We start from the raw sequence: 15,788 nt of genomic DNA, 5'->3' as shown, positions 1-15,788 counted from the left end.
GCACTTCTCTTCTCCTTCTTTGTAGGTGGTGCTTGGCAGGAGTTGCTAAGACCCTTAGCCAGAAGAGACTTCAAAAAACATTCCGTTCAAGCTTCTTATTCCACGCAAAATTTTCAGATATTATTTCAAGTTTGTAATTTTTTCAATTTTTTATTGATTAAGGTATCACATATTTGTCCTCAAACCCCCCATTCCAATCCCCCACCCCTCCCCACTCATGCCCCCGCCCCCCTATTGTCCTTGACCACTGGTTAGGCTCATATGTGTGCACATAAGTCTCTTGGTTGATCTCTCCCTTTTATCCCCACCCTCCCTTTGAGGTCCAACAGTCTAACCCATGGCTCCTTATCTCTGGGTCCGTTGTTCATCAGTCTATGTTGTTGACCATTTCCCCTAGATGAGTGAGATCATGTCCTACTGGAAATATATTTATAAGAATAAAAAAATGAGACAAGCAATAATCATTTATACCTGTGCAGTTTTTCATTCTCCAAGATCCACCTCATTAAATAGGATGTGTATCTGATTCATTTATTCTAAGGCAGTATCACTAAACCAGCAGCAAATACAGAAACAAACATAAACAATGAGCCAAAACAAAATTAGTCAATGGACTGTTTCCACAGATTCTATATATACAATATTTTGTAAACTGCTGTCCATTTCTGTTTGATGCTCTATGTTTGCCACAAAGATTCTGTGGTCAAATTTTTATGCCACCTATTGTAAAGGCTTCGATGGAAGCAAACCCATGCATCATCCTGTGCAATAATGTATACAGGAACTTATGGATTATTATCCTATGTGTATTATGTAAGCTTCTGTCCCATAGTAAATTATTGGATTCAATGAATGGTTGAGTTTTAACACTTTGAAGGAGTTCTGGCTTGTGCAAACTGATAAGATGGAGTTTTTCCTCAGCCCCAGGTGACAGGATGCCTCAATATTGAGCAATTGCTCTTTTTGAAAAGTATTAAATATTTCATATATATATATATACTGTATATATATATATATATATATATATATACTGTATATATATGTGTGTGTGTGTGTGTATAATGAATAATATAACAACAAATATATTTCCACTCCCCAGCTTAAGAAAGAAGGCATAACCACTGCAATCCAAGCCTTCTGTATACACCTCCATTCCAAGGTTTTTACCCTCCCAGATTTGATCTTGATCATTTCCATGTGTGTTTTTATACATTTACTACATATGCATCTATCCCTAAACAATATGTACTACTTCACATAAATAATATAACTCTGTCTGTACTTTCTGCAATTTACTTTCCTCACTCACCATTATGCTTATGAGTTTTATCCTTGTTGATAGATGTAGCTCTAATTCATTTTCACTGCTATAGAGCATTCCAAGTATAATGATATTATAATTTTATATGTTTTCTTATTGATCAAGTACTCTTCAATTACCAAATCTTACTTCTGGATGCTGGGACACTTCCTCTTCCTTTCTTGTTGAGTAATAGTTTACTTTTGAAAAAATGAATGAACAAAAAATAGAAGGCTTCTTGACCAAGCATATATAGTATACTAGTGATCTATAGTGAGTTCAGGGTGTAAAAAGTAGATTCAGTCAAGATCAGATTTTCTCCACCTCCACATTATTAACATTTTGGACCAGATATTGCTTTGCTGTTGGGGGCTATCCTGTGCATTGTAGAGTGGTTAGCAAAATCTATGACATCTAATCACTAGATGTCAATAGTGGTAACCAAAAATGTCTCTAGCTATTGCCACATGTTCTCAGTTTAGAACCACTGGTCAAGATGTACTGAGCACCATTATATGCAAAGCACTTTAGGAGGTGCTATTGGAAGAAATCAGATGAAAGATAAATAGACACTGACATTTTTTTATTTTTTTTATTTTGGTCTCACATAATTGTCCTTATTCCCCCATTCCCATCCCAAACCCCTCCCTAGATATGCCTCCCCCAACCCCCATTGTCTATGGCCACTGGCTAGGCCCATATGTATGCACTCAAGTCCTTTGGTTGATCTCTTCCCCTTACCCCACATCCTCCCTTACTTTCCCTCTGAGGTTTGAGAGTCTGATCGCTGGTTATCTTTCTCTGGGTCTGTTTATGTTGTTCATTATTTCCTCTAGATGTGTGAGATCATGTGATCCAAGAAATACCCTTGTAAGAACCTAAACTGCAACAAGCCATAATGGTTATGCTGAGAGGCAAATGAATCAGTCTGTAGTGAGTTGACACTGACATTTTTTTAAAGTCCTTTATTCAAAGATAAGTATTAAGCATATACTATGTGGAAAATATACTTCGATAGATACTGGAATTTTAGTGACTCTTTCCTCACAATGTTCACTATTTATTACATGGGGTAGGTGGAGACAGACAAACCATAAACATACAATTATAATACAATGTGCAAAGTGAAGAGCGGGGGACATGCACAGAATATGTGGGAGTACCTAGCAAGGCCACTTACACCAGCCTGGTGGAAAGTGGTCAGTGAATGGTTCCTTGAAAAAGTAATCTTAAAATATGAATATGAATTAGCTAGACTAAAAGGGCATTTCAGGCCGAAGAATTGCATAAGCAAGAACAAAAGGCTAGAACACTAGGTCTATCCAAAGGAAGTATAGAAGGAAGATGGTAGTGGTGGTGAAGCATAATCTGTAAGGAAAAAGAATGATCACAGATGAGTCTATAAAGAAGGTGAATTAGTGTGCAAGGGCTGCATAACAAGTACCACAAACTAAGTGTCATAAACAACAGAAACTTACTGTATCACAGTTATGGAGGTTAGAATTCTGAGATCAAAGTGTCTGCAGGGTTAGTTGTTTCTGAGGGGTCTGAGGAAGAATATTTAAAAATTTTAGCTCTGCATTATCAACCTCCAAAGAACAAACTAATCCTGCAAACTAGTTCACCTCTTCTAGCTTCTAATTGTCTGTTGGCAATATTTGTGATTTCTAGGATTATAAAAGCATCACCCCCTTCTCTACCATCATCTCCACATGGCATTTTCCCTGTGCATGTCTCCCAGTGTCCAAATTTTCCCTTTTTATAAAGATATCAATGGTATTAGGTCCCAGCCTAATGACCTCATCTTAGCTAATTATATCTATAATGATCTTATTTTCAAATAGGACACATCCTGAGGTACTTGAGTTTAGGACTTTAACATATGAATTTTAGAGAGGCACAAAATTTCACCCATAACAGATGGGTAAGGATTAGAATTTCAGAGGCCTTGTGAGCCATGTTAGAGAATATGGACTTTATTCAGTAACTAATTACAGCCTTTCAAAGAGTCCTAGAGTTCTTTACTCCATCATTTTTAGTGACATCATTGAAATCATTTTTCATTCTTTTATGACTAAACTAGAGGCCTGGTGAGTGAATTCATGCACCAGTGGGGTCCCTTGGCCTGGCCTGCAGGATCAGGCTGAAATCAGCTCTCTGGCATCCCCCAAAGGGTCCCACATTGTGAGAGGGTGCTGGCCAGGCTGAGGAACCTCAGCAATGCATGATTGGGGCTGGGGAGAGACAAGGGAGGTTGGTCAGCCAAGGAAAGACTCCAGCAACAAGCTAATCTACCAGTTAGAGTGTCTGCCCCCTGGTGGTCAGTGCACATCATAGCAAGTGGTTGAGCAGCCTTAGCATATCATTAGCATATTATGCTTTCATTGGTTGAATGGCCAACCAGTTGACCAGATATTTAGCATATTGGGCTTTTATTATATAAGATAATATTCCACTATATGAATATGCCACATTTTACTTAGTCATTCATTAGTTGATGGAATTTGGGTTGTTTGCACATTTTAACTATTGTGAATAATGCTGATGTAAATATTCATGTATCAGGGTTGTTGTTTTTTACCTTTGTTTTCAAATGTCTTGTGTGTGTACCTAGAAGTGTAATAGCTGGGTCATATAGTAACTCTATGTTTAACCTTTTGATGAACTGCCAAACTGCTTACCATAGTGGCTGCACCATTCTACATTTTCATCAGCAATGTATGAGGGTTCCAATTTATCTACATTCTTGGTAACATTTGTTATTGGGTTGTTGTTTTTATTATAGACATCCCAGTAGGTGTGAAATGGTACCTCATTGTAGTTTTAATTTGCATTTCCCTAGCAACTAATGATGTTGACTATCTTTTTATATTTGTTTAATCATTAGTATATTTTCTTTGAAGAAATGCCTATTCAAATTTTTTGTCCATTTTTAAATATATTTTATTGATTTTTTTTTAACAGAAAGGAAGAGAGAAGGATAGAGAGTTAGAAACATCGATGAGAGAGAAACATCGATTCAGCTGCCTCCTGCACATCCCCTACTGGGGCTGTGCCTGCAACCAAGGTACATACATGTCCTTGACCGGATTCAAACCTGTGACCCTTCAGTCCGCAGGCCAACGATCTATCCACTGAGCCAAACTGGTCAGGGCTTTTGTCCATTTTAAATTGTCTTTTTATTATTGAGTTGTAACAGTTCTGTATATATTCTACTTGTACTCTTGAAAAGCAAAGGTGGGTGGAAGAAAGGGGTAAGAACATTCTTAGGTAGGGAACTGGCATGGATATGTCAACAGCAATCTTTGCTGTTTGATTCAAGATGAGAGCCCGGATCAGGGAAAATGGACTGAATCATATTAAGAATGGGTTCTTTGTGGTTATGGCCAAAGCTAAGTAAGTGCAGGACTGGTTTGTTCTTTGGAGGTTAATAATGCATGGTTAAAGCTTTTAAGACCTATTCAAAGATTCATTCTGAGTGGTAATTCATTCTAGTAAAAGAATCTCTTGGGGGAAGAAAACCCTTACTTGCCAGGATATAAAAACAAAAATATAGGGGCCCCTTATTACAAAGCACAATGACCACATTTTATTTTTCTTTAACACTCCAGCAACGTTTGACACTTTTCCCCATTCCCTCCTTGTTAAAGTCTCCTCTCCTGTGATTTCTGAAACATCAAAGCTTCCTGGCTATCTTTCTTAATCTACTCAGACCCTACTCAGACCCTACCTTAATTTATAAAGCTCAAATGCCTCATTAATTTGTTCAGAAGAAGTCTGGGGGCACTAACATTTACTAATAACTATTATATGCATTGTTTTTACAAGCTGGAAATGTAGCAGTCAATAAAAAGACCTTGAATGCATAGAGCTAAGTCATTGAAAAATAACTAATAGCATTACTAACATAATAGCAAACTCACATAGCACTATTATTCTACATACTGTTTTAAGGTACTAATCTAAGATACACACACATTTAGTCTTCACAAAAATTCTATGATGTAAATACTATTATCCCCATTTTATAAATAAATAAACTGAGGCACAGGGAGGCCAAATGGTTAAGTCAGGAATTGAAGCCAAAAGTTATGACTCCAGAGTTAAGGTTTTTCACTAGTTCTCCATGTTGCCTGTCAAAAATAAATAAAGATATCAACTAGTACTTGCTAACAGGTAGCCAAACTAGTATTTCAATGAACATTCCTCACAATTCAACTCCAGTCTATGTAAGAGAATTCTAAAGTTCAACTGAAGGAAGGGAAAGGATTTTTTATGAGAATTCATGAGTGCTATTGTTCCCATGATCAAGCCAAGCAAAAAGTCTCCAATTAAATTTTCAAGAGGGGAGACCGGCTTCCTACTCCCAGTCTGAAGTCCTGTTGTACTACAGAAAAAAAAAATGATAGGTTTCTTGCCTGTGTTGTCACGGAACAGGAAGATATCATAGGAGAACCTCACATGTGTCTTTTGGTGTCTACAGAAGATAGATACTTGTGCTTGACTTTAACCTGAAGAAATCTAAAAGCAGAAGGCTGGTTGAAATTAATTACACTTGCATAGCAAAGGTCTAAACTTCTAAGGTACCAGATTTTCTATTGGCCAGGTAGTTTTCTCTGACTGTACCTGGCAACTCCAACAGAAAAATGAGAATCTCAATGAGAAGAAAGTTGTGTAGGTAAGAGCCAAGGGGGAAGACAGTCAGATGGTACATTAGGAATAGTACAGGGGAGAGGCCCCCAGTAGGGGGATAGGAAGTGAATGGGATCCCTGAAAAAAAAAAACCTCGAAAACATATCACACACAAAAAGATGTATTTGGGCATCTCCCTCATAAAGGGTATTGATAGCCAGATTACATTGGTTCCAGTAAATTAAACCTCTCACTGTCCCTTTAAGACTCCCTTTCTCTATCCACCACCCCTGAATGTTGGAGGAGCCAATAGCAACAGCGCAAGTAGGGGAGGAAGTGAGTCAAGATGAGTGAAAGAACAGACCAAGTCACTTTCCTTTACTAAAGATCTGTGGAAGGTTCTGCACTGGAGGTTGGCAGCTAAAGGAGAAGCTTTAAATGGAATAAGATTTTTAAAATATTTTATTTCAAATGGTTGAACATTTCAATGCCTATGAATTAAACTATTATAAATATCTGAGTAACCAAAAAGTTAATAGATTATATTGCATAACATAATAAGGGATGATGATATGTTACCAAAAAAAAAAGCACAGAAAAGGAATATATAGTAATAAGAGTGATATTTTATATATGTTAGTCAAGGAAAACATCTCAGAGTATATGGCACAAAATAATTGAAGACCAAGTCATAGGAATTTACTAAGCCTTTATCTCTTTTCAGTATACATTATTTTTGGATGATTTCATCCATTTGCAAGGCTTCAATTTGCCCTGATGACTCACAATCCTGTATCACTACTCTAAATTTTCTCCTGATCTTCAGACTCATATACTTAATGCCTACCAGATAGTCCCATCTCAATGATTACAACCACCTCAAATTCAACTTTTCTTAACGTAATCTTTCCTTCAAACCTCTCTGACTCCAATGTTTTTCATCTTTAATGAATATCACTACAAATAGCACAAGCTAGAAACTGTCCCCAAACCTAACCTCTATATCCTATTGTTCTCATCACCTAAATAGGTCTTGAATGCTTTCCCACTGCCACTACCCTAACTCAAGATGTAATCATCTCTCACCTGGACTACAATAATAGCCTCCGGGCTAATCACCCTACTTCTAATGTATTTTCTATACTGTTGCTAATCATCCTTAAATCCAAATAGGATTATGGAGGAACTCAATAGTTCCTGATAGTTCTTAGAATTTTTTCATGTGGCTTAGCAGGACTTTCATGATCTGCTTCCTATCTATTTTATAATCTGTCTCTTCCACAATTCCTTGCTCTTTAGCACCCCTCCTCCAAGCCAATCTAAATTATTTGCACTTCACTCCAAACTCCAAATTCTCAATGTCTCATATGTCCTACCCTTATCTTCTCCAGGCTAATCCTTACTCATTTTACAACTCAGTTGTGATTTGGAAAGGCTTCTCTGCACCACACTAAGATCAGTGTCCCTCCTCTGTGCTCCTATTGTCCATTAGCACCCTTTATATATTTGTGTCATTGCACTTAACTCTACTACATTCTCATTGTTCACACGGTTGGCCCTCCTATTGAAATGTCCACAATAGAACTTTTGCCATTAATCTCTGTATCCATAAGGCATGGCATATAAAATAGTTTCTCTTTCAAAATTCAGACCTTTCCTCTTCCTGAAATCTTCTTTTCCACACTTGTCCTCATCCTTTAAATTTTCAGTAGGTCCTAAAGATTCTGTTACTATAACCCCTTCAGGTTGTTTGTATGTTAAATAGTTAGCATATTTGTTCCTATTAGGGCTGCTTCTTAACCAGGAACAATGTTGCCCCTTTTCTTAGGAGACATTTGGCAATGTCTGGAGACACTTTAGGTTGTGATAACTCAGGGAAGGAGTGGGGTGCTACTGACAACTAGTTTGTAGAGGTCAGGGATGCTACTAAACCTCCTGTAATGCACGGAACAGTGTGCCCCCCCCACCTCACACACTCACATAACAAAGAAGTATCTAGCTGAAAACATTAATAGTGCAGAGGCTAATAAACCCTGTCTGAGGGCAAGCAAAACTCCTCAACTATGGTGAAATTTCATGCTGAATTACAGAGCTGCCTGTGAAATTCAGGCCTGTCTTCTGGGTCTAAGATAATACGGAAGAGGAAACAGGAGTCATAAAGATAAAGTTCTTGTGGGCTGGGGTTTTGCTAGATGAGCAAAAACACATTTGAATATACGCTAAAACCCATATTTAGGAAAATGCTCACTTACAGAGAGATAGACCATTCTACAAATGGTCTAAAAGGCTCCCACTGAATTCAGAGAACTCTGTAGAGCCATTATTTTTTACTCAAGCTAAGCATACTAGACAAACTCCTGTACAAGTAGAAAAGGAAAGATTAATGAATATTTTTGAGCTATTTCTACATGCCAAACACTGTGAAGTGTGTTGTGCGCATTATCTCTTTTAATCCTCACAATAGCACTGTAAATTAGACACTCTTTTTCTTCCATTTTACAGATGAGAAAACTGTTGTAACATTAACACTAAGTGAATAAATATACTTAAATCCAATGTCTTTCTATTACACCATGCTAAGATGATTCAGTGTTCAAGGCAGAACATACCTTATAATACTTTCAAACTTAAAAAACAAAATATACTTTGGCATCCACACTAAGTCGAGTTGACCTTTTGTTTGCTTCTTCACTCTTGAGTAGCACCCGTCTTCTTTGGGTACATTTCCATTTGGAGGCACTATAATCTAATAGGATCATGCCTGAGCTGGGAATCAAAAGATATGAACTCATTAAATTAATCACATGTAGTTGAAAAATTGACTGAGATATTTACCTCACTATTCCTTGGTCTATAATTTACCTGAAAAATTATAAAGTTTCATTATGATAACAACAGGCTATGATAGATGTGAAATATCCCACACATAGACCATTGTAATACTGTACTCACCTTCAAGGTCACTTCTCAGGACCAGATCCACTCTCTAGCCAAAACCTAGGGTTCAGTCTGCCTTTTCCACTTTTCAAAAGTGCTTTCACCATTTATATCCCCTTGGAATTCTTTCTCATCAATATTTCCCTTCCCCAATTCTGAAGAGTGAGAAACTTTAAAATGATATTTTTAGTAAATATCATTACTAAATGCATCCTTCCCTTACAAGCAATGAGTATTGCATGGTCCAGAATCAGATGAAAGTATGAATCATGCAATGTTTCTGTTGTTATTAAGAACACCATTAAAGACTGCTCTGACACCATATGTAATGCTTCATAGGAATGAATGGTGGTCATTGTAAGAGACTTGTGCCTACCTTATAATGCCTCAATTATTCAATCATCAACAGTTGCCCTAATGCAAAGGACAGTTTGTGTTGATGCTGTAGCACATAGTCTGACCATTGTGCATCATAACCTGCATTACTACCCTTCCCACACTCTGCTTATACCTACTCTAATATTACAGGCTTCATCTTCAGAGATCTTAAAGTCACATTCCCACCTATCATCTTGCTGTTGCCATTTCTTTTTGATAATTCGGTTAAAATTTTTCTTCTTCAGACTTACATAGAGGAACTGTCTGCACATCTTTTCACATGGGTTCAATATCTGCATCCTTCTCCTAAAAGTCTCTTTGTGGTTCTTCTTGAACATCTGTTTGACAAACATGGGGCTATTCTTAATGTGCAGCCAAAGAAGGTATGTGAGAATAAAGCCTAACAAAAATTAACTGTAATGAAATATACAGGCAGTTAGTAAGAAGCTTCAGCATATTTGTTGAGTCCTAGCACTCATTTTGAGCAAACAACTGTATTGAGAGTCTACCCTTCCCAGATACCTTTCTATTTGAAGCTCAGTAAACCTGCAACTATCTCACCTCAGCATGAACGGAAAAGGTGCAACAAGATTTCCAAAAAGAAAATCATTTGCCTAGCAGAATTAAAGTGTAAAGCAGTCTTCTTTTTAAAATAAGAAAATTGTTTTCCTCTGCACTATATACTGAGTGGCCAGATTATTATGATCTCTGAATGCATAATAATCTGGCCACTCAGTGTATATCCTATATAATAAAAAGCTAATATGCAAATTGTCCCCTCGACCAGGTGTTTGACCAGCAGGCAGGCCGGCCAACCACCCATGTCCCCTCCCCCTGGACAGGCTCGCAAGACCCCTCCCATGCACAAATTCATGAACTGGGTCTTTAATACACACACACACACACACACACACACACACACACACACACACACACAGAGTGGCCATATTATTATGCATCCATGCATTCAGAGATCATAATAATCTGACCATTCCGTGTAAATCCTATGATTGACCTGTAACAAATCTTTCACATATCTTTTTTCGTGTTTTTTAAGAAGCAGACTCACATCAGGATCTTATTAGAGTGACACCAGGTGCTTGAAGAAAAAATATAACAAGACAGAAAGAACAAGCTTGAAGGGTGATCCAAAATTCCATCCTTCTGTTGCTACTGGTAACTGTATAGGAGAGGAAACTGGTAGAAAGTTGATGCTTTCTTTTCTCTGAATTAGTGAGACAAATAATCAGATGGGACATCCCTCAGGAAGAAAAGCTGTGTACTGGCACCAATCGCCAGCTCAGAGTAGCCTCTACTCTGTGTAAACTTCTGCTTGTCAGATACCCCCTCTCTAGGATTTATTTCCCAGATTAATTTATAAAATTGATGTCAAATGGTTTACTATTTGAAGTCAGCATAACACTGGAAAATGAAAAATCAAGTACAGGGGATAGGGACAATATGTTCTACACATACACATAATAGTATAATTTGTTTTGAGGAGACATAGGAATCAAATGGCAGAAATGTTTGGCTCTTAGGATTCTGAGGGGAAAACAAAATGACCTTGAATCTAAAAAATAAGTTTCAAAGACTGAAGTTATTACCCACAATAAGATTACATTCTGATCTGTGGAAATACGTGTCTTCAGTCCATTTAGGATTAACCTTTACAGGACTGCTGGAGAATTAATTGGGTCTTAACTTCTCTCTCTGAGCTGCCTTAGGCTGTAGATGTTTACATTTAGTATTCCAAGGAGGTTTGTACAGGGCAGCCAGCTGTGCAACTGTGGCTTATTTACCTATGCTTCTGGCTTAGATTCCTCTGAGTGTGAGAACTGGAGAAGACAGCCCCTCCCAGAGAACACACAAGCCCAGCCTAGTAAAACAGGACTTAGTGTGGGTGGGGTCCATGCAGTGCATCAAATATAACAGTCCAGAAAGGGGCTGAACACTGAAACTACCCGAGGTCTGCTTCCTCCTCCCCTGTGCTTCTTTTTTCTTCAATTGCTTCTGCGTTGGGTACAGATGGAGGCAGCCGTGAAAATTCAAGAAGCCCAAAACTTCAAGCTGGCATTGCTTCAGGAGTTGTGAATATTTCAAAGAAGTGTCCAACTTAGAAATATTAACAATAGTTATTTGTGTAGAGTGGGATTACTGGAGGATTTTATTTTCTATTTGTGGTTTGCTAAATTTTACATCATGACCATGCATTATTTGTGTACATTTAAAAAAAATTTTTTTAAAGGTAACCTTCCTCAATGAGTCATTTTTATTTCCCTGGTGCTCTATCTCCAAGTACTGTAGAACAGCCCAGAAAGTGTACAGAAAAACACCCAAATAGGGAGTTTTCCAGTTCCAGCATTATTGTTCTTTAAAATCATGGAGATATAGGGCAAAGGATGAAGATATGAACTGACTTTACCAGCAGGGCCTCAGGAGGAAATACTTCACTCTAGGTGATTCCAATTAATACAGTTTGTGAAAATACTATTTACAGTGAGTGTTCAGAGTTATAGGAAATAACAAGGTTAGTAAGTATGAGTAGGAAACCATTATCATCCCTAGAGCTAAGGGGTCAAGGGAAGCAACAGAGTTATCAGAGCCCAGTGAATACTAGAACCACGAAGGAGGAAGAGCCCAGTAGTTGCTCTACTTGTGCAGGTGTGGAGCTACTTCCAGAGATGTAGTGCCAGAGCAGGAAGGGACTAGGGAAAATACTTTGACCTCTCTTCCCATTACTATGGTAGTTCTCTTACAATTTCTACCTCCTTATCAAGCCCAACAGTAACCAACAGGCAAGGGAATCAAGAATACACAGTCTGCAGGGGTAAACCTAGGACAGAAAGGGGAGCTAGGAAGAATAGAAATTGGATGAGGGTACGGAAAAAATAATTAACACAGTCTACCTTTTTGGTTACTCAGAAACCATTCCTGTCCTTTGTGCAAACAAAGAACTTTCATCTCCAATAGAGAAGAGATAACTAACCAATTGGTATTTCTCTCTCCTCTCTCTCTCTCTCTCTCTCTCTCTCTCTCTCTCTCTCTCTCTCTCTCTCTCTCAATTTTAAAAATTAAAATAAATATAGATGTAAATGTATGTATATGTATATATAGTATACATATTTAGATAAACAGCTAAAGAGATAAACACACACACACACACACACATACACACACACACACATTCATATTTTCTAGCTCTGTCCACTGAGAGGACCAAGAAGCAATAACATCCAATAGCAATTATCACACACAGAACTCAAATCTTATTTTCTAAATTCCATTATCTGCCAAAGGAAATCAGAGTTTCTTGGTGAAGTGGCCTATCACAGAGCTGGACCAGGAAAATTATAAGATGGATCTGGAGCACTTTTTTGTACCAGAAAGCAAGAAAGCAAAGAAATGTATGGAGAATGATGGTGGCATGTCAAAGGAAAAAATATGCCAGTTTGACATATATAAGAGGAAAATTACAGGACTTTGGGGGGGGGGGGAAACTAACTTCCTTTGGTCAGTGGCAATTTGAGCATCATAGTAATGATAGTAACAAATTATTGAATAAAATTGGAAAATATGTGTCCATAGTGATATAAGTAAATAAATAAAACTAAATTTTGATGAATAATGTGTTATTTACATCATTTTGAAGTATCTCCTCACAAAGTACTTATTTATTACAAAAGAAATAAAGAGTAGTTTTATGATGAAGAAGACTGGTTGATCAAGTAATCAACATGAACATCATTAGTAACAGAACACATAGAGATCATTTACCACCTGATATGATGTTATAAGAAGAATGCAGCATTACTTCCATGATATTTCTGCTAAATATGCTCTATCAGTCATGGTTCAATGAAAGAAATAGGACCACAAGGAATTTGTTACAGATTTGCCTTTATGCATTGTGGGAGGTGGTTAAGCAGTATATGCAAGACTCTTGTCTTTGCATCTGATGCTGGAGCTTGCAGTTCACAGGCCAGGCAGCTGGAAAGGTAAGAAAGATGTGAAACAGAGGATAAGAAAGACAAGCTAGAACCCACAAGCACTAGTTAACAGTTATTGTTGCCTCTGCCCTTAGGGGTATGGGTATCCCACAGAAGCTGGGTTCTTTGTCATGAACCAAACCTACACCTGACCTGGTGACACTTAAGGATAATCTAGGTGGGAAACTTGAAAACTTGCAAACCCAGTATGCCAACAGATGAGCAACAATGTGTGTAACTACAAAACAGTTGCTGCTTCATTTCTGTCCTCTGAATCTCCCATAAGAATCTCTTTTGTGGCATGCTAGACGTTGGGTGACATTTAACGCCAGTGGTCTTGATCAGGCATCTAGAAGTGTTCAGCAATCTGGAGAAAAAACTGAGCATAGATTAAATAAGAGTCCAGAGACAAAACAAAATTTTGAAAGGCATATGGGGGGGGAGGCAGGGGAGGGTGCAGAGGAGCTTGGCTGAAGAAATCAAATTCTCCTTATCTCAGAACCCCTTGCTTTTTTTTAATACAAATTGTCCTAAAGCAAGGTGGAGATATACACTTTAAAGGGTAGGGTTTCATACAAAAGCATTGTCAGATTGGGGAATTGTCTTTGGCTGTTCAGGTGTTTGGCCAACAGGAGGTAATAACATGTAGAGTAGATTAAGATGACTTGAGCTATCTTGCAGCAAACAATTAATTTAATGTAACCTTTTAAGGTTTGGGAAAATGCCTTTAGCCATTCCCAACAGGTAATAACATATGTGACTCAGCCCTTGTTGAGTCTCCAAGTTTCATCAACCTTTCAATGAAACTCTTACAATTACAACATATTGGAATTGGCTTCCGGCAGTGGCCCACCTCAATAAGAAACATGCAGAAAAGAGAATTTTGGGAAATGCAGTTCACCTTAACAGGTTAACAAATGAAAAGTCACCAGAGATACATAACATGAATCTAATAGTGAGAAATATCAAAATAATAGAAATTGAGGAATAGTCCATAATATAACTAATTTTTTTTTTAATTTCAAGATCATTGAAGTTAAGGAAAGACTGAAGAATTATTCCAAACTAAAAAGTCATTTTTAAAAAATGCATATCTGTCCTGAGTTCCTTTGCTCTGATGAACAATTTGATACAGTTTGGATAAGGATTCGATGGTAATAATGTATCAGTGTTATCTTCTGAAACTGATTATTGTCTTGTGATTATGAAAGAGGATGTCCTTATTTATCAATCTGCCACACCAGCATGGCCAACAGTGAACCTGAAGAGGGGCGGTGAAGGATTGAAGAAAAGACAGACAAGAGAATGCAGCTGGGGCTTGATTGATCTCCCGTGCCTGGATGAGGACACAAAAGACCCAGCCTGCAAGCCAATGCTTTATTTTATAGTCTGATTTTAAAAAGGGTAGATTAACATGAATACAAATGTTTCTGTTTTGGCAATACTTGCTGCACCACCCACAGCCTATTAGCTACTTAGGAAGAAATTAGGGAGGACTACAATGTCAGGCTTAATTATCCTAGGAGAGCTCTGCCCTCTATGCTGGAACTTGTTTGTGGCCCTGCCACAGGTCAGCCTGAGGCTTGACCCTAGAGCTGCTCCCTACATTTCCCCCCTTTTTTGTTTTTAAGCTACTACAATAAAAGTAAACTTGAACATAATTCTGGCTATTAAAACAATAACAAAACAACGCTAAAGCAACATAGCAATAAAAGAGAAATCAAACTACAGACATGTTTAACATTTTTGGCTACAAAATGAAAGTTTCTTTTTGCTGCTGATGTATGCAGAGTCATTGGACTTGGTTATGCAAGAGTTCACAGAAGACTGGCAGCTAACCAATGCTAGCATAGCCGGAAACATGGTTGAGGGAGTAGCTTTTATTTCTTGCTTTTCTACCATCTGCTGGGCTTCAGTTGTTAGCTTCTTCAACTGACCCCATGTTGGCACCTTGGCCCCTTGCATAGCCTTTGTTTTCTTCTTCTTCCACATTTCTGTCATCAGGGCAACTCTCAGTCTTTTGGACGATGAGACAAGGAGCTTCTCTGGGTCTATTGTGGTGACACATGTAATGCTCTGGCACCCAAATTGGCTACGCTGCTCCTTCTGGAAAGATACAAACACAACCTCTTCCCCACATCATTACTGGATCGGGTCCAAACCATTGTCCAGTTTGTGCATCCTTCCATTAGGATAACCCTGAGGAGGCTATTGTACTGGAGATCCAATGCCTTTTGGCTGCTATATGACCCTCTGCATCCCAATTCAAAAAAAATTTAAAGTATAAAGAGCATTACTGAGTTTGTTTTGAGGTGACACATAATATCCATCTCCCCCTTTTATTTGTTTTAGTAATTGCATTTTAAGAGTATAATTGGCTCTTTTCACTATAACTTGACCTTGAGGGTTGTAAAGGATACCAGTTTTATTACAGATTTGATATTGCTGACAAAAGTGCTGAAAAGAACTAGCATATGTGAGTCCATTGTCTGTTTTTAGCTCTAAGGGAGGTCCTAGTACCGCAAAGGTGGCTAAGCGATGATTAATTACAT

At 37.9% G+C, this 15,788-nt stretch overlaps 1 long non-coding RNA gene across 1 annotated transcript; it reads right to left on the bottom strand.

Annotated features, from left to right (window-relative positions):
- Positions 1 to 1,469: 1,469 nt before the first annotated feature.
- On the bottom strand, positions 1,470 to 15,466 carry LOC118720111. The gene is made up of 3 exons (XR_004988367.2): positions 15,227 to 15,466; positions 7,965 to 7,969; positions 1,470 to 1,481 (listed from the first exon to the last, which is right to left on the bottom strand). It is a non-coding gene; the product is annotated as an uncharacterized LOC118720111 (long non-coding RNA).
- Between the last annotated feature and the right edge of the window lie 322 nt (positions 15,467 to 15,788).

The sequence above is a fragment of the Pipistrellus kuhlii genome, unplaced genomic scaffold (genome assembly GCF_014108245.1).
Source record: "Pipistrellus kuhlii isolate mPipKuh1 unplaced genomic scaffold, mPipKuh1.p scaffold_m20_p_16, whole genome shotgun sequence".
NCBI classification, from domain to species: Eukaryota; Metazoa; Chordata; class Mammalia; order Chiroptera; family Vespertilionidae; genus Pipistrellus; species Pipistrellus kuhlii.
The sequence above is the reverse complement of the archived record's forward strand: the minus strand, read 5'-3'. Positions and strand labels throughout refer to the sequence as shown.